This window comes from Schistocerca gregaria, chromosome 11 (assembly GCF_023897955.1).
Source record: "Schistocerca gregaria isolate iqSchGreg1 chromosome 11, iqSchGreg1.2, whole genome shotgun sequence".
Classification (NCBI taxonomy): domain Eukaryota; kingdom Metazoa; phylum Arthropoda; class Insecta; order Orthoptera; family Acrididae; genus Schistocerca; species Schistocerca gregaria.
In genome coordinates this window covers 105,061,333-105,084,062 of record NC_064930.1, presented here as the reverse complement: position 1 = coordinate 105,084,062, position 22,730 = coordinate 105,061,333, and the positions used below count along the sequence as shown (strand labels likewise).

The following is a 22,730-nucleotide window of genomic DNA, read 5'->3' as shown; positions in this document are numbered from 1 at the left end:
TTATTTAAGTCAGATTGTCTCACATTATAGATCTCCGACAGAGTTCTGGTTTCGAACAGAACGAAAATATCATGTATTCTTACGATTTCATTCATTTACTGTATTCATCTCACTTTTGTAACAAGAAAAGTTTATGGCACCTCGAAAATTTTAATATGTCGTGAGAAAACGCATTTTTGTAAACTGCACATACATCGTTGTAACAATATCTTGACGCAGATAAAATTAAAATCAAAACGTAGTGTAACTTTTCCAGAACACATTGACGCGTTTTCCATGTTCATAAAATGAATAGTTTGCCTGTTTGAGCGAGTTGGATGAAATGTGAGGTTATACTTGGGTTCTGTGTAGGTTTAGGCAACTCTATTCCATACCTCCATGTGCTCATGCAGAAGTGTTAATCACAATGTAACATTGGGCAGACTATAGACTGAATGAACAGCTGAATCAAACATGTTTCGTGGGTAATATTTGCGGTGATTTCCTGTCCATAGGCTCCAGCTTGTCTGCACAGATGTAGTTTGAACCAAAAGATTTGAGCACTTTCGCAAAACCTCCAACTCTAACTTCTAAGTTTGTGCAAAACTCATATCTTCTCAACCATCTGTCTGCACATATATTATGTGCACAGGCATTTGTGAAGAGACATCTTTGCATGTGGGCAGGCCTTAATGTAAACACTTCAGTAATCATTTGCAGAAGTTACATGCTAATGGACATAACCATTTTTCATTCTCATTCTCTTTGTCTGCCTGCAAACAAAGTGGAACAATTATAACAGCTGCAGCATCTTGATAGTCTAACATTTCAAACTAGAGTAAATATCGGACAATATTACTGCACATTTCACTGAACTGTTTAGGAAGAACTTCAGTAACTTCCTACAAAAACTACACAATAACATTGACTATGTTAGAGGCAGCTTATGCGGTCAATGATGTCAAAATTATTGCGCAATATTTATAGATGTGCAGTAATATTGAACGTGTATGGATTATATTGACAACTTGCGCAAAATTGTTGATCATATGAAAAGTTCTGAAATATATTGCGTTTCCTGGAAACATTGTGCATGTTGGGTGTGTCTGGCACTAGTAAAACGTCTAGCTCCATTGACATTTTAAACTGGAAAGTGGAACCGCATGACTAACCACTGTACTCACAGCTGACACGAAATTCTACAATGAAGTGGAAAATGATTTTATATCTGCAGCTATAAAATTCGTGTACTTTCCCTCATTTTGATCCCTCATTTATTCATATGCGCTAAAAATATTAGTGAGTGTGCTAAAATGGCTGACTGCTATTAAGAGAAAAATATGGTGCTAATTATATTTCATTTGTGCTTAAGAACTTTTACCTGATTGAAAGAAAGCGTGGAATTGCTATTTCTGGAACACATGTGTCTGACCGCATTGTAAAACGACTCAAGATTAAACTGTAGTCAACATTTGTTGTCATGTATGTGGTCACATTAATTATGATTGTGCAATAAATATTGAGAAATATACTAAGATATTTAAGCTTTTCTGAGAAAATTAATACAGGACCATACCATACTTTAACATTGGTTATTGCTTTAAATACATTTGTATTTTAAATGTAATTATTACTCTATGCCTGTAAATTGATGTAACATTGTATAACTATTTGTCCAGACCAAGTAAACAACCTTCAAATTTCATAAACACTTCTCTTTTAGTGCTTGGTGTATGACAGAGAACTCTCATATTTTTCTAGGCACCTGTATCACTGGTAAGTCTGACTCATTGACATCTTTATCCCAGAAAAGTTGAAACTACTAAGATTTATTAAGTCTGAAACCGAAAACTAGATCACTATCATATGTAAGGTCACATCTACGAACATGACGTCTTTGTGATAATGACTCATCCAACTATTCTTTTTCTTTTGGAATAAGGTACTTTTTTTAAGTGTATTACAGTAATACATTTAATATTGTAAGTCACTGAGAAGGATGGCCTATAAGAAGCAGTGATCTATTCAATATTAGTTATACAGGGATACTGTTAGCGTACAGTATAGCCTCCACAGCGACTCGTATACAGAAGAAAGTGTAGTTTGCAAGCAGCTGTTTTCCGCTTACAATATGTCCTAATTTATGAATGCTAAAACAACTTTCAATAGCTTACTTGTGCCTACCATCGCAAATTGAGATCTAGCACTTGACTGAGCTACTTATTAACTCTTTCACTGAGTTCGTGATGGTAAATATAAATAGCTTCAGCTTCAGTGCTATTTGAAATGAGAATGTTGTGTAAAAACACAGTTACAGGTATCTATTATGCATTTCTTCCCCACCTTAAATAGGGGGTCATAATCTGGAATAATTTGGAGACAGCTAAGCGAGCTTTCAGAATACAGAAAGAGGCCATTAAAATCATAAAGTATATAAACCTAGAAACTCCTACAAGTCCTTGTTTAAGAGTACAGGTATTCTATCTTTACTATGTATTTATGTTCTGGAGACTCTCGTTTTTAAAACAAAAGGCATGAGCAAAAGGTAGCAGATTATTTAAACAGTGCCGATCATCACCATAATAATGTTTTTGTTGTGATCTTATCTGAATACTGGTTTGCTGCAGCTCTTCACACTACTCTATTCCATGCAAGCGTCTTCATCTCCGAATAAGTACTGCTACCTACATACTTCTGAGCCTGATTACTGTATTCACCTCTTCCATTGAATAAATTATATAAAAAATAACTAAATTCCAGCAGCAAATACAAAGCAACAGACGAAACATAACAAAGAAAGCAAGCGAAATCAGAACAAGCAACTTATACAGTGGTAGGCTAGTATAGCTATTTTCGCAACGGTAAAACACTCGCAGCCAAGTATTCTCTGAAGCCGAATCAAATGAACCGAATGTTTGTCAGTGGCTGTTTCCCTTCATCATTAAAAACGGCAGTCGTTACTCCACTGCACAAAAAAGGTGACAAGTCTTGTCCTAATAATTACCGTCCAATCTCCCTTGTACCCAACATATCAAAAGTAGTGGAATATTACGTACAGCTCCAAATCAGTATTCATCTGTCTGCGAGTAATATTCTTAGTGTCTCTCATGTGGCTTCAGGTTCGGCCTGTCAACGGCAAAAGCAGTTGAAGATGTTGTTTCATGTATATTGTCATCATTCGAATCAGGATTATCAGTTAATGCCACTCTTGTGGACCTCAGCAAGGCATTTGACTCTGTCAGTCACAGGTAGGATACTACTAGAAAAACTGCACTGCTATGGTATTAGAGGCTCAGAACTATCTCTGATCAGATCCTACCCGAGCGACAGAAAACAAATTGTGCATTTTAACAATATGAGGTCAAATGTCTTGGGTATCATGCAGGGTGTACCACAAGGCTCTATGTTTGAACCTTTACTTTTTATAATGTATGTAAATGACTTGCTTAGCACCTTGTTATGTAAATCCACACTCTATGCAGATGATACAACTTTTGTTACAGCAGGGAAAGATTTAGGAAAATTAAACGAGGAAAGTGAGGCTCATCTCAGAGCAGCAATCAAGTGGTTCCAACTCAATAACATGCATATAAATCATGATAAAACTGTAAATATTCTTTTTAGTTTGTGTGTTAAGAGTGATAAGATTGATTGTGTCTCAGCTAACCTACTTTGGATCCATTTTAACTCAAAATTAAGGTGGAAAAGTGATACCGATTATATTTGTACTAAGTTAGCACGTGTGACATATTTGTTAAGTAAACTAAGGTCATGTGTTAGTGGTAAGTTATTACTCAATGCATACTATGCCTTTTTCCACACCCTTTCAACATATGCCACTTTGTTGTGGGGAAACTCACCCGGAGCAAAACAAGTTTTCATTTGGCAAAAGAAGGCAGTCAGATCCATCAATGGAGTCAGAAATAACGACTCTTGTAGACCATATTTCAAAAATCTAAAAATACTAACAGTTGCAGCCCTCTTTATACTAAGTTGTCTCATATACACTAAAGAAAACCAACACAGTCACAAACTACAGCAATTTATCCATCACCATCAAACACGTATAAAACAGCAAATTGACATCCCAGTTGCTAGACTAAAGAAAACTCAAGATGGTTACAGGTACAAGGGAGTAAAGCTATTTAACATATTGCCAACAGAGGCACATAATGTGTCACTGATTGAGTTTAAAAGTGTCACAAAGAAAGGGCTTACAGAAAAAGCTTTTTATACAATAGAAGAGTTTATAATGTGTACTGAAGATGATCTTAAGTACCGGTACTAATATAGTTTCATTTAGATTAAACTTATATATGTAAATATAATGCAAATACCTTGTGCAGCATGAAGGACAAATTTTTGTATCTTATTAGACAATAATGATCTACAATATATTACACAATTTCTGTTAGTTATGTAAACTGTATATGTACACAAATGACCACATCAATTGCATTTTTAATGCCTAAAGATGGCTTATAAAATAACTAAATAAATAAATGATCGCGTCACACCGATTTCCATTCGCGGTATTTCAGCGCAGACATTCGCTGCGCGTCTGTGCTGTGTCGACAATATCCTTGCCACTCTACTTTCGTTGTAGACTCTGAGCATATTTGTATTCGCGGTTTGTTGTTTTGAAAATGGTTTCAGAAGTAAGTGGAATGTGGAGTGCACTGAAATATATAAATCACTGCCAGCGTTGTGAAATGTTAGAGCAGATTATACTTAAACAGAAATATTAACAACGATTTGTTGCTGAACCATCATGGCATGAAAGTAGTTTTTTTTTTTTTTTAATGTTGTTCAACCTTCATTCTGTCAACAAGTTTTCGTGAGGGAATCTTTGAAGTTCCTTTACACCAATTTTCATCCATATTTTTTTTTTTTTTTCCTGCTTTCCAGAAAGTGGAACTGTTGATACAGCAGCAGCGTCTTGCTAAATAATAATAATAATAATAATACACTAACCAGAATCAGTATTGCAGAATATTATTGCACGTTTCGCTTGAGCTATCGAGGGAGAACTTAAGCAGTATTGCACAACATTATTGAAGTACTGTCTACACATAAGTGTTTCCTGGTAGCATACTATTGATATTTTAGTCAACTGATACATCTGGTGCCCTTTTACGTAATCCGACACAGATAAGACTTAAGGAGCTGTTATCTGCAAATGCACTGTCTAGGTTCTGTATTTAAGAGGCTTCTGGTACTCACAGTTCATTAGCTAATGGTGTTCGTAGCGAGTGGCAGGAATTTTTGAAGAAAAATTGTAAGGTTAGTTTTCAATTTTATTCATTATTGTACAGCAGCCACCACAGAGGCGGAAAACGTTCAGGGATGTGCAGTGAATCAGTTTATATGTAAGACATGGAAACTGGGTGATAGTTGCATATAGATCACCCTCGCATTTTTAGTACCTTGTGTGCCATATCCGTATACCAATGAACTAATGATTCCTTAAAGACTCGACCTCCTAAACATAAAACAGCTTCAAACTCTTGAAGCAATAAATGAAAAAAAATAAACTTCCCGGCAAAAAGCAAAAACTGGTTCGAAAAATTTCACTACATCAGTATAAAAACTAACCCATTTTGAGATATTGGCAAAATTAGGTATCGAAATGTACACTGTTATTATCAATGCAGAAAACTATAAGGGTCAGTGCACGTTAAGTGGCCAAAATTTAGGTGAGCTCTTCACTTGACCATATTCAGTTTTGATGATATTTTTGCAAGATGTACACAAAGTAATTTCATTAGCCCTTTCCAAATTATAGCTTCATAAGTACTATGGTTGGGCCACTAGCCACCTTTTTGTGAAGCATAAATTTTTGATATTGTAACTTAAATGAATAAATCATCAACTTTGTTTTATCATTGCCCATGATTTAAGGAACGCCAATTTTTTTTAGTCATGTGCAGCTTGTCAGCGTATCAAGAAACCCAGCAACAAGTGACACCTTGATTGTTCAAATAATAATTTAGTTAACTAAGCTCAAAGTCTACTCAAATGTTTGATTATTCAATTTTAGCTCATCAACAGGCCATACCTCAAAGGGGGGTCACTCTGATTTTTGGCACCATTAAAAAGAGTATATTTTGTTTGATCAGAAAAAGTTGTTTTTATTTTGGAGACCTTGCATTTAAGAATAAATAAACTTATGTTTTCATTAGTTTTAGACCAAATGCATTTGCACAATTTTCTGTTGGTCAGTAGTGGCTTTGCCACTAACAGTCATACTGTTTATGGTTGCCAGGCCATAATGTTTCAGTTATCATTTATTCAGTTGCTGAAATGTGCTGATAACAGCAATTACAGTTGACTCTGGCAAGCTGTACTGTCAGCCCATGCTTGTTGATGATGGAGCTGAAATGACAGAAATAATGAATTTGTCTGGAATCCAACAAACATACTGCTGTCTGGCAAGTAGAATGAATGTGCAGGTCCATTGGGATGCATGAAACTGATTAACACATCATGTTCTTCATCTCAAATGTCAGAGACATTACCAATTCACCATTTTCCAACATAAATTCAGGCATGTATAGGCCTGGTTGTGAGAAACTATTCACTGCCTTTGGCCAATGTTAACCACAAAACAATTTATATAATTGAATACTCTTACTATGCATATTTGGTTTTCATTCAGTGGCACAAACTGATGATTCTCTCATGTTTCTGACCACGCGGTCTAGGGTGCCATGTCACGGTCCACCCGACTCCTGAGTGTGTGTGTGTGTGTGTGTGTGTGTGTGTGTGTGTGTGTGTGTGTGTGTGTGTTCTCCATAGTGTAAGTTAGTTTAAGTTAGATTAAGTAGTATGTAAGCTTAGGGACCAATAGCCTAAGCAGTTTGGTCCTGTAAGATATTACCACAAATCTCATGTTCCTGATAGTGAGCAGTCATTTTTGAACCTTTCTTCTTTCTCAGTTTTTAATGCTTCAGTTTCTTCTTTTGAAACAAAATTAATTGTATTGCACTGATATTCTTTCTGCAGTGTTTAAACAAATCAGTTGGTATCAAAATCTGGTCCTTGCTTGGTCTTTGGAGGCTTGTTCTTGATGTGGAGTACTTTACGGTTCCTCCTACTCAATCATAAGGAGATTTTCCATCATGATTTGTATCAATAAAGTCCCATTCGGCTGAGATTCCAAAGTCATTTTGATGGTTGATGATGTCAGAGATTCAGGATTTTTTTGAAGTTTTTATACTGTGCTGCCGACCCATCACTGAAGTAGATTTTTTTCAAGGTGACACTTTAGATCTTGCATGAACTTCATGAAAAAAGCATGTACAATGATTTTGTCATGCCACAGGCTGTCACTTATGACACAGTAACTAAGGCTATTAATGGCTAAGTTATTTCTGAAGTACACAACACATGGCTGCTTGGCTGTTATCCCAGTGATAACAATGAGCTGAATCTTGGACCAGCCATGTCAGCTGGTTAAAATCCCATGAGCTTTTGACCGAGCTGTTCTTTGCCATTGTCAAGTGATACACTACTGTCGTGTCGCCATGGTCTCGCTGTTATATAGACACACTGCTGGCTGTCACGTCACCGGTTTGCTATTCCTTACTGACTGCTGTAATGTTTTTATCCTGCGTCCGTCATGCTTGCTTGAAACACGCAATAGCCGGATCTCAGGCTTTTCAGATATTTTTATTTCTGCAGCTTCTTTTACAACTCATCCCAAAATCCCTTTGTCCTCATGATTACTGATGTTTTCTCGAATAGAATTAGGTGTCGCTTTTGTGAAGTGTGTTCTGCTGTGGCTGATTTCTCAGGATAGCATAGGCTATCGTGTTCCATCTGGAATTGCTCCACAGTGTGTACTGTTTGCCTGACGCAGCTGACATGGTATTTTACACACTCCGGGTGTTCTAAGCCCTAGTCCCACCACATCTGCATGTGGGTTACTGTAAGCATCACATCAAGAACACAGACAATTTTATCAACCGAATTAAACATCTGCATCGTAGGCGGGGTTATATGATGGTCAATTTTGATGTGATCTCCTTATTTAAGTGTGTTCCTGTCAAAAACTGCATAGATCTCTCCCAGGTATTTGACAATATGATGGCAGGATTGTTTAAGTACACATTGGCATCATCATATTTCCTATGCTGTGGCCAGTATTTCGACCAATTGGACAGTGTTGCAATGGGAAGTCCATTAGCACCATCCACAGCCAACCTTTTTATAGAAAAATTTGAGGACATCGCTTTGGGCATGGCTTCAGATAACCCAAGTTGCTTTTATCCGTACATCTATGATACGTGCATCATCTGGCCCCACGGATGTGAAAAGCTGGGAGAATTCTGGAAACACCTGAATGACATTCATGACCCTATTAGGTGTACGATGGAAGTAGAGATAGATGGTGCATCGTCTTTCCGTGACATCCTCGTTCACCGGATGACCCGATGGACACCTCAACCACAGTGTGTACAGGAAACTTATACACGCAGGGATTCATGTCAGCATGCTATTGGCCACCGCCATCCGGCACAAAAATATGGTGTTCTGAACACTTTCATCCACTGTGCTAAAGTTGTCTCAGCTGCTGAATATCTGTCAACAGAACTAAGCCACCTACAAAAAAATTTTCTGGGAAAATGGATTCGGTTAAGAATGATTTTGAAGTAATAGGTTTAACATCAGAAGAGGCACCATTGTTAGCACTGAATAGGGGATCATGGAGGAATTTTATAAGGGGGGCTATGCCCCAGACTGAACGCTGAAAGGCATAATCAGTCTTAAATGATGATGATGATGAAGGGCTCCAATCATCGCCAGATATCACATGCTATTTCTGGTGGGACAGGAAAAACAGCACTGAAGAAGAAAACAAGAGACTTGTGTTTTTGCCTCTCTGTGGCACAGTGTTGAGGAAGATTGGCCAGCTCCCAATGAGAATCCTGCATGTATTGCTCACATAGGAAGTGTAAGAATAAGATTAGAATAATTACAGCATACATGGAGGGATTCAGTCATTCATCCCACACTCCATATAAGAATAGCACGAGAATAAATCCTAATAACTGGTACAGTGGGATGTATCCTCTGCTATGTGCCTTGTGGTAGTTTGCAGAGTATAGATGTAGATAAATAGACACGACATCTTATCAGTCTTCAGGCCAGCAGCGAAAATACAGCAGCTAATGAGGCCAGTGAAAGATGATCTAGGGCTTGGAATACCTGGAGTGTACAAGATACCTTGTCATTGTGACCACTGTTATGTCGGCAAAACAGTATGCACTGTGGAGCAATGCCAGATGGAACAGGAATGGTGCTTATACCTACGCTATCCTGAATAATTAGCCTTGGCAGAACATGCATAGAAAATTGATACCAAATTCTATTCGACAAAAGATCTGTGATTATGAGGATGAAGAGATTTTGGGATAGGATCATAAAAGAAGCTGTAGAACTAAAAATATGTGAAAACACCATCAACAAGGATGGCAATTTGCAGCTCAGCACAGCCTGGTACCCGGCCATTGCGAGGTTCAACCGGGGGGCAATGGACACGGGACATAAACATTATTACAATCGGCAAGGAAGAGCGCACCAATGATGTCACAGCTAGTAGCATGGCTATATAACAGTGCGGCCATGGTGACACGGCAGTCGTGTACCACTTGACAATGGTTGGGGAGACTGCGGTTAAAAGCTTGTGGGATTTTAACCATCTGCTGCCGCTGGAATCCTGAGAAGATTTCATTAATTTATATGACTATAAGACTGTGCATTGATATGAATGAATAACTTTCAGCAATATCCATCAGTATAATCAGTTCATTTGGGTTGAGGCTTTCCCTTACGCATTTTCGGTGCTTACTTTGATGCTTCACAATATGATGATGAGTGGAAAGCTTGTCATTTTGGAATCAGATTTTCAATAAAATCTTCAGTGATCATCTACTTGGTTTCTAATGTACCATTATCAGTGTGCACCCACTGTTTGAACTCAAGAGTATCAACTGGATCACTGTCTTCAAAACTGATTTCTTAAAACTGTTTCATCAGTTCTTTCCCTGGAAAAATTTCATACTGACAATGCATGCAGTCTTCGGATTCCAAATCGTTCACTGTTAAAGAGATCAGACTCTTGCAATCTTCTTTATTTAGACAGCTTGCAAGCATAGTTTTACATTTTAGTGTATAAACCAAACACAGACTGAAAGGGTTCCTGCAACACCTGCAGTGATGCACCAATTTCACCTCAATTTGGAAAATCCAGTTTCAGGCCCATGCTGATTCTTTTCTCCCTCCAGAGGAAGGTATTTTTCCATCAAAACTTTCTTACAACCTTTTATAATATAGTATACGTACTATGGATCAGAGCGCAGAATGTCAGATCCCTTAATCGAGCAGTTAGTTTAGAAAATTTAAAAAGGGAAATGGATAGGTCAAAGTTAGATATAGTAGGAATTAATGAAGTTCGCTGGCAGGAGGAACAAGACTTTTGGGCAGGCGAATACAGGGTTATAAATACAAAATCAAATAGAGGTAATGCAGGAGTCGGTTTAATAATGAATAAAAAATAGGAGTGCGTATAAGCTACTACAAACAGCATAGTGTACACATTATTGTGGCCAAGATAGACAAAAAAGCCCACACCTACTAGAGTAGTACAGGTTTATATGCCAACTAGCTCTGCAGATGACGAAGTAATTGAAGAAATGTATGATGAAATAAAAGAAATTATTCAGATAGTGAAGGGAGACGAAAGTTTAATAGTCATGGGTGACTGGAATTCAGTAGTAGGAAAAGGGAGAGAAGGAAATGTAGTAGGTGAATATGGATTGAGGCTAAGAAATGAAAGTGGAAGCCGCCTGATAGAATTTTGCACAGAGCACAACTTAATCATAGCTAACACTTGGTTCAAGGATCATAAAAGAAGGTTGTATACATGGAAGAAGCCTGGAGATACTGACAGGTTTAAGATAGATTACGTAATGGTAAGACAGAGATTTAGGAACCAGGTTTTAAATTGTAAGACATTTCCAAGGGCAGATATGGACTCTGATCACAATCTATTGGTTATGAACTGTAGATTAAAATTGAAGAAACAGGAAAAAGGTGGGAATTTAAGGAGATGGGACCTGGATAAACTGAAAGCACCAGAGGTTGTACAGAATTTCAGGCAGAGCATAAGGGAACAATTGGCAGAAATGGGGGAAAGAAATACAGTAGAAGAAGAATGGGTAGCTTTGAGAGATTAAGTAGTGAAGGCAGTAGAGGACCTAGTAGGTAAAAAGACGAGGGATAGCAGAAATCCTAGGGTAAAAGGAGAAATACTGAATTTAATTGATTAAAGGAGAAAATATAAAAATGCACTAAATGAAGCAGGCAAAAAGGAATACAAATGTCTCAAAAATGAGATTGACAGGAAGTGCAAAATGGCTAAGCAGGGATGGCTAGAGGACAAATGTAAGGATGTAGAGACTTATCTCACTAGGGGTAAGATAGATACTGCCTACAGGAAAATTAAAGATACCTTTGGAGAACAGAGAACCACTTGTATGAATATCAAGAGCTCAGATGGAAACCCAGTTCAAAGCAAAGATGAGAAAGCAGGAAGGTGGAGGGAGTATATAGAGGGCCTATACAAGGGCGATGTACTTGAGGACAATATTATGGAAATGGAAGAGGATGTAGGTGAAGATGAAATGAGAGATAAGATACTGCGTGAAGAGTTTGACAGAGCACTGAAAGACCTGAGTCGAAACAAGGCCCCCGGAGTAGACAACATTCCATTAGAACTACTGACGGCCTTGGGAGAGCCAGTCCTGACAAAACTCTACCATCTGGTGAGCAAGATGTATCAGACAGGCGAAATACCCTCAGACTTCAAGAAGAATATAATAATGCCAATCCCAAAGAAAGCAGGTGCTGACAGATGTGAAAATTAACGAACTATCACTTTAATAAGTCACGGATTCAAAATACTAACGCGAATTCTCCACAGACGAATTGAAAAACTGGTAGAAGCTGACCTCGGGGAAGATCAGTTTGGATTCCGTAGAAATGTTGGAACACGTGAGGCAATACTGACCCTACGACTTACCTTAGAAGCTAGATTAAGGGAAGGCAAACCTACATTTCTAGCATTTGTAGACTTAGAGAAAGCTTTTGACAATGTTGACTGGAATACTCTCTTTCAAATTCTCCAGGTGGCAGGGGTAAAGTACAGGGAGCGAGAGGCTATTTACAATTTTTACAGAAAGCAGATGGCAGTTATAAGAGTCGAGGGGCACGGAAGGGAAGCAGTGGTTGGAAAGGGAGTGAGACTGGGGTGTAGCCTCTCCCCGATGTTATTCAATCTGTATATTGAGCAAGCAGTGAAGGAAACAAAAGAAAAATTTGTGGTATGTATTGAAATCCATGGAGAAGAAATACAAACTTTGAGGTTCGCCAATGACATTATAATTCTGGCAGAGACAGCAAAGGACTTGGAAGAGCAGTTGAATGGAATGGACAGTGTCATGAAAGGAGGGTATAAGATGAACATCAACAAAAGCAAAATGAGGATAATGGAATGTAGTCGAATTAAGTCAGGTGATGCTGAGGGAATTAGATTAGGAAATGAGGCACTTAAAGTAGTAAAGGAGTTTTCCTATTTGGGGAGCGAAATAACTGATGATGATCAAAGTAGAGAGGATATCAAATGTAGACTGGTAATGGCAAGGAAAGTGTTTCTGAAGAAGAGAGATTTGTTAACATTGAGTATTGATTTAAGCATCAGGAAGTCGTTTCTGAAAGTATTTGTATGGAGTGTAGCCATGTATGGAAGTGAAACATGGATGATAAATAGTTTGGAGAAGAAGAGAATAGAAGCTTACGAAATGTAGTGCTACAGAAGAATGCTGAAGATTAGATGGGTAGATCATATAACTAATGAGGAGGTATCGAATAGGATTGGGGAGAAGAGAAGTTTGTGGCACAACTTGACTAGAAGAAGGGACGGTTGATAGGACACACTCTGAGGCATCTAGAGATCGCCAATTAAGTATAGGAGTAAGTGTGGAGGGTAAAAATCGTAGAGGGAGACCAAGAGATGAATACACTAAGCAGATTCAGAAGGATGTAGGCTGCAGTAGGTACCGGGAGATGAAGAAGTTTGCACAGGATAGAGTAGCATGGAGAGCTGCATCAAACCAGTCTCAGGACTGAAGACAACAACAACAACAATGATATAATTTATAGGTACATTCAGCGATATACGTGGATATTGTCTGCAAGATATCTTGCGAATAGAATTTGTAAGAAAGAAGTAATGAATTAAAATGTCAGCAGTTTTACTGCATGAACAGCAAAAGTGTAGGAAACGATAAATTTTCCCCTTCACATTTTGTGGGAAGTGTCTGTGAGAAAAAGTTTCATAGAAGTTTGAAATAACATGTGAAACTCATTGGAAGTCACTAAATGTTCTCATTTTCACATGCTAACTGAATATAATCTTGGGTGTTTGGGGAAGGTGAGTTATGGTGCCTCAAAATATATACACAATTGACTTGTGTTCTGGTGCTAAACATTTAACATACAATTATACTTCTTAATAAATGGATTATGATAGCATTTTAAATTTGGAGAGTAATGATATCAAATACAGAAAATTAAATGTTTGTTGCCCAAAATAGCTGTTAGGGCATATCTCCACGTGCAGGTAACTCCCGCAAGTACTTGGTGAGGTCAAACGCAAGTGGAAGTTTGCAGTGTCGTACTTAAGAACCATGGCAGCTGCCATCATTGTTGCATTATTATTGAAGAAAAATCACAACAAGAAGTTAAGAAACAATAAATGTTTCACTGGATAAATTGAACTGATGAGTTGGAAACGGTCATATCCATTTTTCTTTCAGATTACATTTACCAGAGATAACTGATCTTCATATCAGTTTGCATCATTTGGTATAACAGGAGGTTATGTCCAATCAATGGAAGAGCTCATTTGAATGGTATTGGTTTAGAGAAGAGGCCACATCTGTATAAACGGGCATATACAGGGTGTTACAAAAAGGTATGGCCAAACTTTCAGGAAACATTCCTCACACACAAATGAAGAAAATATGTTATGTGGACATGTGTCCAGAAATGCTTAATTTCCATGTTAGAGCTCATTTTAGTTTCGTCAGTTTGTACTGTACTTCCTCGATTCACCACCAGTTGGCCCAATTGAAGGAAGGTAATGTTGACTTTGGTGCCTGTGTTGGCATGCAACTCATTGCTCTACAGTACTAGCATCAAGCACATCAGTACGTAGCATCAACAGGTTAGTGTTCATCACGAATGTGGTTTTGCAGTCAGTGCAGTGTTTACAAAAGGGGAGTTGTCAGATGCCCATTTGATGTATGGATTAGCACGGGGCAATAGCCATGGCGTGGTACGTTTGTATCGAGACAGATTTCCAGAACGGAGGTGTCCTGATAGGAAGACGTTCGAAGCAATTGATCGGCATCTTGGGGAGCACGGAACATTCCAGCCTACGACTCGCGACTGGGGTAGACCTAGAACGACGAGGACACCTGCAATGGATAAGGCAATTCTTCATGCAGTTGACGATAACCCTAATGTCAGCGTCAGAGAAGTTGCTGCTGTACAAGATAACGTTGACCACGTCACTGTATGGAGAGTGCTACGGGAGAACCAGTTGTTTCCGTACCATGTACAGCGTGTGCAGGCACTGTCAGCAGCTGATTGGCCTCCATGGGTACACTTCTGCAAACGGTCTATCCGACAATGTGTCAATCCTCATTTCAGAGCAAATGTTCTCTTTACAGATGAGGCTTCATTCCGACGTGATCAAATTGTAAATTTTCACAATCCACATGTGTGGGCTGATGGGAATCCGCACGCAATTGTGCAATCACGTCATCAACACAGATTTTCTGTGAACGTTTGGGCAGGCATTGTCGGTGATGTCTCGATTAGGCCCCATGTTCTTCCACCTACGCTCAATGGAGCACGTTATCACAATTTCATACAGGATACTCTACCTGTGCTGCTAAAACATGCCTTTACAAGTACGACACAACATGTGGTTCATGCACGATGGAACTTCTGTACACAGTTCAGTCGAAGTGTTCGTACGCTTCTCAACAACAGATTCGGTGACCGATGGATTGGTAGAGACGGACCAATTCCGAGGCCTCCACGCTTTCCTGTGTTTGAAGTCACACTGGTACGTTCTGTTGCTGTGTGTTTCCATTCCATGATTAATGTGATTTGAAGAGAAGTAATAAAATGAGTTCTAACATGGAAAGTAAGTGTTTCCAGACACATGTTCACATAATATATTTTCTTTCTTTGTATGTGAGGAATGTTTCCTGACAGTTTGGCCGTACCTTTTTGTAACACCCTGTATAGGACCTGTTCCAATTAAAAAGAAGACGTTAGACAACATAAACAAAATTCTGCAATAAATACATGACAAGTGGAAACCATTTTATAACATTACCTGCCAGTGGCCAGCGAAGGATGGACAAGATGGAGATAAAGCATACAACGCTTTGCTGTACTTTTTGAATGTGGTTGTATTTTGGGTACATTATGAATAAACTTGTATGTTCATAACACACTCTTTAATTGCTACAATGAATATGAATAATTTAAACTTGCCTAACACAATCCTTTTGCTGCAAGTAGAATGCTAATTGCCTCATAGACATCATCAAGTTCGGAAAGGGGTCATCCCCAGTACATTCAGACTCGATTACTGACTATAGTCTGTGGCTGAAGTGTGTTGTAACTGTGTATATTGTTTCATCCAGGGGCCACTTGCCACGTGGGAACTCGTAAGTCACCGTGCTTAAATCCATTTTGTAGTCACATAGTTTTTTGTCTCTCCTGACAAATTTACTTCCTGGGACATGACCCCTTTTCCTACTCACCAATTCATTTGATACAGAGGTGTACAATTTAAATTCTCAAGAAACACTATTGAATTAACTAAAATCAGAGGACTTCACTCAGTTAAAAACTTTCTGAGAATGTCGTACGTGTCAGTTTCGAGCTACTCTTACCTATTGTACAATCAAATAATCGAAAACAGAATTAAAAGAATATTGAATTAACTAAAATCAGAGGACTTCACTCAGTTAAAAACTTTCTGAGAATGTCGTACGTGTCAGTTTCGAGCTACTCTTACCTATTGTACAATCAAATAATCGAAAACAGAATTAAAAGAATGTGACAAGCTATATCACCAAGAGAGTGCCGTGTTATCATTCTTAGATTTTTTGCAAACCATATTTATTACCTTTGTTATAAATGTAATGCACATCATCAACAATCTGTCTTTCATAACTGAAAGTTAGTGACCCATCACACAATCCTCTTAACAGCCTGTCTCCATTTTCCCCAATCTCAGAGTAGCCTACCCATGTTTCGTGACTCTTGTCCTTTATCTGGTCTTTGCGTCATCTCAGTGGTCTTCCCTACAATCTCTCCTGTTTGACTTTGCCTCAGAAGATCATATTTTCCAAGTTATCCTCCTGTCGTCAAATTAAGTGACCAAAGAACTGTAGGATTCACTGGAAGCAAATACTGGACAGCCTCTTCTCCGCCCAGAGTTCTTGGAAGATTGAGTTGTTGGTCCATTTGTCAATCCATGATATTCTCAGCAACCTCCTATACGCCCACATCTCAAAAGCGTCAGTTCTTTTGCAGTCCACTTCAGTTATTGTTCATGTTTCAGTGCCATAAAGGGAAACTGAAAACACCAGAGATTTCAGCACTCTCAATTTATTACGAATGGTTAGGGTGCAACCTTTCAAAGTCACTGTCAGCTTCAATGTAGCATCCCTACTCATAACAATGCAACTGGTAGTTACATCTGTCAATTATCATGATCTTGGTCTTTCTCTTATTAATTGACAATCCACATTTCTCGCTTTCTCTCTTAACCCGAACCAATAGTTCCATCATTTCCACTTGTGGTTCTGTGAACAGTGTGGCGTCATCAGCAAATCTTAAATTACTGATTTGTCGTCCTCCAGTTTGGATCCCACCAATACAACAATGATGACTTTTTCTCATAACATATTCTCTGTAGATTTTAAATGGTATTTGTGATAGAACACACACCTTCTAACTACTTTATGTGGTTCAAAAGGACTTGAAACAGTTTTATCTAGTCTGATTATTGATTAGATTAGATTAGATTAATACTTGTTCCATAGATCATGAATACGACGCTTCGTAATGATGTGGAACGTGTGAGGTTAATGAAAGATGTCTGTTCAAGATATTACATTACACAAAGTACTGCATGACACTAATGTTTAAGTTAGTTTTTTTTCCCTTCCTTAATTTATATCTAAAAATTCAGCCAATGAGTAGAAGGAGTTGTCATCTAGAATTTCTTTTAATTTATTTTTAAAGGTTGGTTGACTATCTGTCAGGCTTTTGATGCTGTTTGGTAGGTGACCAAAGACTTGTGTGGCAGCATAATTTACCTCTTTCTGTGCCAAAGTCAGATTTAACCCTGCATAGTGAAGGTCATCCTTTCTGCTGGTGTTATAGCTATGCACACTGCTATTACTTTTGAACTGGGTTGGATTATTAACAACAGATTTCGTAAGTGAATATATATACTGTGAGGTTACCGTGATGATCCCTAGATCCTTAAATAGATGTCTGCAGGATGACCGTGGGTGGGCTCCAGCAATTATTCTGATTACACGTTTTTGAGCAATAAATAATTTTCTACTCAACGATGAATTACCCCAGAATATGATACCATACAAAAGCAGTGAATGAAAGTAGGCATAGTAAGCTAATTTACTGAGATTCTTATCACCAAAATTTGAAATAATCCTAATACCATACGTAGCTGAACTCAGACGTTTCAGCATACCATCAATGTGTTGCTTCCAGTTTAACCTCTCATCAATGGACACACCTAAAAGTTTTGAAAATTCTACCTTAGCTACAGGCTTCTGTGCAAAGTCTATATTTATTACTGGAGTTGTGCCATTTACTGTACGGAACTGTACATACTGTGTTTTATCAAAATTTAAATAGAGTCCGTTTGCTGAGAACTACTTAATAATTTTGTGAAAGACATCTTTTACAATTACATCACTTAGTTCTTGGTTTTTGGATGTTATTACTATACTTGTATCATCAGCAAAAAGAACTAACTTTGCATCTTCATCAATGGGGAATGGTAAGTCATTAATGTATATCAAGAACAGTAAAGGACCTAAGACCGAACCCTGTGGGACCCCGTACTTGATAGGCCCCCCCCCCCCCCCCCCCAGTTTGAGGAATCAGCTGTTGTTTTAACATTACATGAACCACTTATTTCAACTTTCTGCATTCTTCCAGTTAAGTATGAATTAAACCATTTGTGCACTGCCCCCCTCAAACCATAATGATTTAGCTTATCTAAAAGAATTCCATACATTTCTATAAGAGTAGAGATTTCTGCTAGTGCACTCCCTAGTTTTTCCATCAAATAGAGACGATAGCCCTGCTGTAGTCCAAGAAACAGAGAACTATTGAGGTACTGAAAAAAAAAAAAATACGAGCTAAACTTTACAGACGTCATTACTGCCTTTCTACTGTCCCTTTTTCTGAAACAAACCAATTGGGACATTCGACAGTAACCAATTACAGTTGCTTTGTCAGAGAAGGTTCAAGGCAGGTTTTTTAAAAACAGAAAGTGGCACTTACCAAGTAATCACCGTAGCTCCCATCAAAATAGTCCTCTTGACTATCTATTCATACTTGCAAACATTTCTGGAGGTCTTGAAAGCAAGCAGCTAAATTTTCAAGTGCGATGCTTGTAAACTCATTTGTACTGACACATTGGATGTCCACAATATCTTCATGAAGCTTTCCGTTCAGTTGCCTTTTTCACTCGCGGAAACAAGAAAAAACTGCAAGGTGAGAGGCCAGGCAAATATAGCACATGTGGGAATGGTAATAACAGAATGTCTGGCCAGATACTAGGTAAGAGATAAAGCAGTATGATGTCTTCTATTGTCATACAGTGAGAACCAGTCCTGAGAATGTCACAAATAATGGCAGCGACGTCAAATTGCTTGCCACAAATGTTTCAAGATTTTGATGTAAAGAGTTCGGTTCACTGTCTGATCTGGAGGATCTTACTGATGGTGAAATAATCTTTTACTATCAAAGAATGCTATCAACATTGTCTATGTTCTCGAAGGAATTTGTTTGAATTTTTTTGAGGCTAGTGATCTGGATCTCGACCATTCAGCACTTTGACGCTTGGTGTGAGGTCTCAGTGGTAGCATGAACCTTGATTGTTGAGAGAAATGAGGGATCATGCCTGGCTCTCTCCAGTAGATCAGCAGAAATTCTGCGTCTTTCCTCTTTCTGTTCGTCTGAGTGTGTGAGGGGTGAGTTTTGCATTAAGTTTCCATTTCCATAAATCTTTGTATAAAATCTTATGACACACATCCCAATTCAAATTAAGTGCTTTTGATATTGCATGCACTGTTATGTGATAGTCTTCATGCAATACCTGCCTTACAGTCTCCACATTTAATTGGTATGTGCTGTAGAACTGAATCTCTGCCTTTTTGTGCCATTCAAAAACATGACTTCTTGAAAGTGCCTCACCTGAATATGCTTGCTCAATCATTGTCCATGTTTCAGTATTGGTTTTCCCAAAGCTTAATGCAGAACTTAATGTTCACTCTTTGCTCACAATTGGCATTCACTGTATCACCATAACTAATTCACCAAGAACCCAAACAGTGTGTTGCTAAGCACGGCCCTACCAGATAGTGAGTTTGCGGAAACATGGTTGAGGTCATTTCAAAAATGCACACGTACCAGGCAACATAAAAACATTTGTTCCATTTCAGTACTCCAAACTCAGAAGAAAAAAGAAAAAAAAAAAAAACTGTTGTGAAATTTTTCTGACATAGGGAGTATATCTATAGTGGTTCTAATGGTATGTTTGTTTCAGTCTAGCTGTCTTTATTCTATTCTTCTTGTTGACACTGACAGTTTTGTAATAGTATTGAACACACAAAATGTTTGCAAGTTTGAGAAAAACTTCCAGCGACTGTCAATTTTGGCAAGTACTAACTTGTGGAAGCTATTTCTGGATGTTGACGGAAGTTGTTAAAGCCATCTTGCCAGGAGTGTTTCCACATTGAAGAACTATAGTTTGATTAAAATTTCTTGATATTTGACACTTCGCATGTTGTAGCTGGTTTCCTCATTGTCACACCTGAGCCATTCGCCTTTGCCAAACTGCCGCAATAAACAGTCAATTCACTTCCAGTTGCTTGTTCGATATTCTTTCTTGATGTGTCTTGATCCCGTATCACAGGTTTGGCACTTTAATTTCGTATTTTATCATATATGATACTGGATACTTCCGCACAAGAAATGGTTCAATGTCACATATGTGGTTATCATAATCACAGAGATCACCTTATATCAGATAAGCTTTGCACGACATTGCTTGAAACCAAGTTTTTGAAGGCTGCAATTCATCATTGCAACTGGGTAATCATGGTCAAAAACAACAACTTGAGTGGTTGGTGGATTAACCCAAGTTGAAGGCTGCAGGTTCAAATCTTGTCAAATGCCGTGAATTTTTTCTTTTTTTAATATTTCTAAATCTAATCAAAACAGTTTGACATTTTTATTCAAATAATTGGTTTCAATGTAATTTATTTATTACTAATTCTTTACCATATCATTTTCATCATCGTATTGACTTTTTTACTTGCTCTCACTTTTCTACCTATCATTATTTTTTCATGTGAAATCTTCCTGTGCAGTCTATAATGTGCAAACAAGTGTCAACAAGGACTGCTCACCGATTAGTAATATGGCAGCTCATGTAGCCAGTGAAAGGATAGTTTTAGGTAACCAATGATAGCACTTTTTTTTTCCACATCACGAAGCTGTGGTTAGGTTAGGACATGAGTTTAAATTCAGGGCTACAAAATGCGTTGTTGCCACACTTCGGTCACTGGTTACTTAAAATTAGCTGTTGACAGAGCATCTCGAATATCTGACATACCTTGAGGTGGCCACTTCTACCACTGCTCTGCATTACACATTCACAGCATTTGAGAAATGGCTTGCCGTCAGATATGACAACGTCATAGAGGCAAGTGACAGATGTCAGCTATGAAGTATTTTTAAACAGATTATAGTAGCTTCTGCAAGGCACTTGTGGAAGTTTACTTGCTATGAACACACATCTGCAACTGTGATTGTGCACCATGAACCGTGAGCTGTGATTGTGCACCATGAACCGTGAGCTGAGTTAACTGGTTAAAAACAGTGTAAGGAAGAAACAGATTGCTATTTACCATAAAGATGACATCTTAGGTTCCAGACAGGCACAGTTGTAAGATACTTACACTTTAGCTTCACCAGAATAAGGGAGAGTAACACACGCTGGCCATTAACACAAACAAGCACACTGAAGTGGTCTTCTACTAGGGAATAGGGAAACAATAGGAAGGACTGGACCCCTTTTGTTATCACTCATTTTATTTAACAATCATATCAACAAATCCTTTTAGAACAACAATATCTTAATCCTGATTACTTTAGGTAATAAGAATAGTTAGTCACAAGAATTTAATGAATCTGTTACCAATGTCTGTTTATGAAACAAAGTCTAAGAAAATATTAAAACCATTGACAATTAATTTGCCTGGTGGCTTAAATTAAGACACACAATATTTCTCACTAGTCTTCGGACACTGAGAACTGATGTTCTCAAAAACATTTTCATAAATAACAACCTGCCAGAGATGCCCCCAATAAATAGCAGGATGAAGTCAATACAAAGGCACTTGTTTCACACTCAAGAGTCAATCAATATTACCAAGGCTTACTAAGGTTTCAAACTTCGGCTCCAAGGCCCAGTAACACAATTAGTCAGTGCAAAGTCTTAGTAAGAGTAGCACAGCAACAACCTTTCACCATTGTATGTTGCTCTTGAGACAAGGTTTAATAAAAATAATAATGATAATAAATACCCTAATAAACATAATTAGCACCAGAATTAATTAGCAAGGATTGACACCAGCTCGCTTGAAGGCAGAACGAAAACTTAACTTGGAGAAGGAAGGCGGCAGTTCGTACAAGACCCACTTCTCGAGCTATGACCTGAAGTCACCTTCTGCTATTCAGGATTTCACAGCCCTGGTACCCATAGGTGGAAAGGTAGCACTTACTCCAAAACACCAGCCAGCTAGCTATAACATTCAACAAGTGCACAGAACAGGTCCACAGGGACAATGTGAACAACCACCAAAAGATATTAAATAACAGGTTAAATTATTCACTAATAAAAGGGCACATTGCCTTTACCCCACTACAAATGAACTACACAGGCAAGGTACAACCAACAGCGCAAATCTTATCAATAACCTTAAGAAGAATTGGCCTCTGTTAGGATATTAAAAAAAACTTACTATTACTAGCAAGGTCAGCGGGCAGTCCAATCTTAGTCACAATTAAATTACTTGAACTCTTATGCGCCACTCTTAAGTGAAAGCCATAATGAGCACATTTCTGAAAATTTCATTATAAGCTTTAATGGGGCTCGCTGCGCTAAGGCTACCAAACACTCAAATGCAGTATATTAGATAAACAGATTAAGGCCTTGCAGCTCATTACGTATTACATCAAATAACAGTTTCCCACGAGCTGGAAGAGGCACGCTCGTGCATTATATTAATATTTAACACCTGTCTTAAACACCATGAACTCTTCATAGG

General features: G+C 38.2%; 1 protein-coding gene across 1 annotated transcript in view; it reads left to right on the top strand.

Moving 5' to 3' along the window:
* The first annotated feature begins 4,964 nt into the window (after positions 1–4,964).
* Positions 4,965–22,730, top strand: part of LOC126295441 (uncharacterized) — a 97,683-nt gene continuing 79,917 nt past the window's right edge. The window contains exon 1 of the mRNA XM_049987939.1: positions 4,965–5,262. The gene's annotated coding sequence lies outside the window, so the exon portion shown is untranslated. The remainder of the gene's footprint in view (positions 5,263–22,730) is intronic.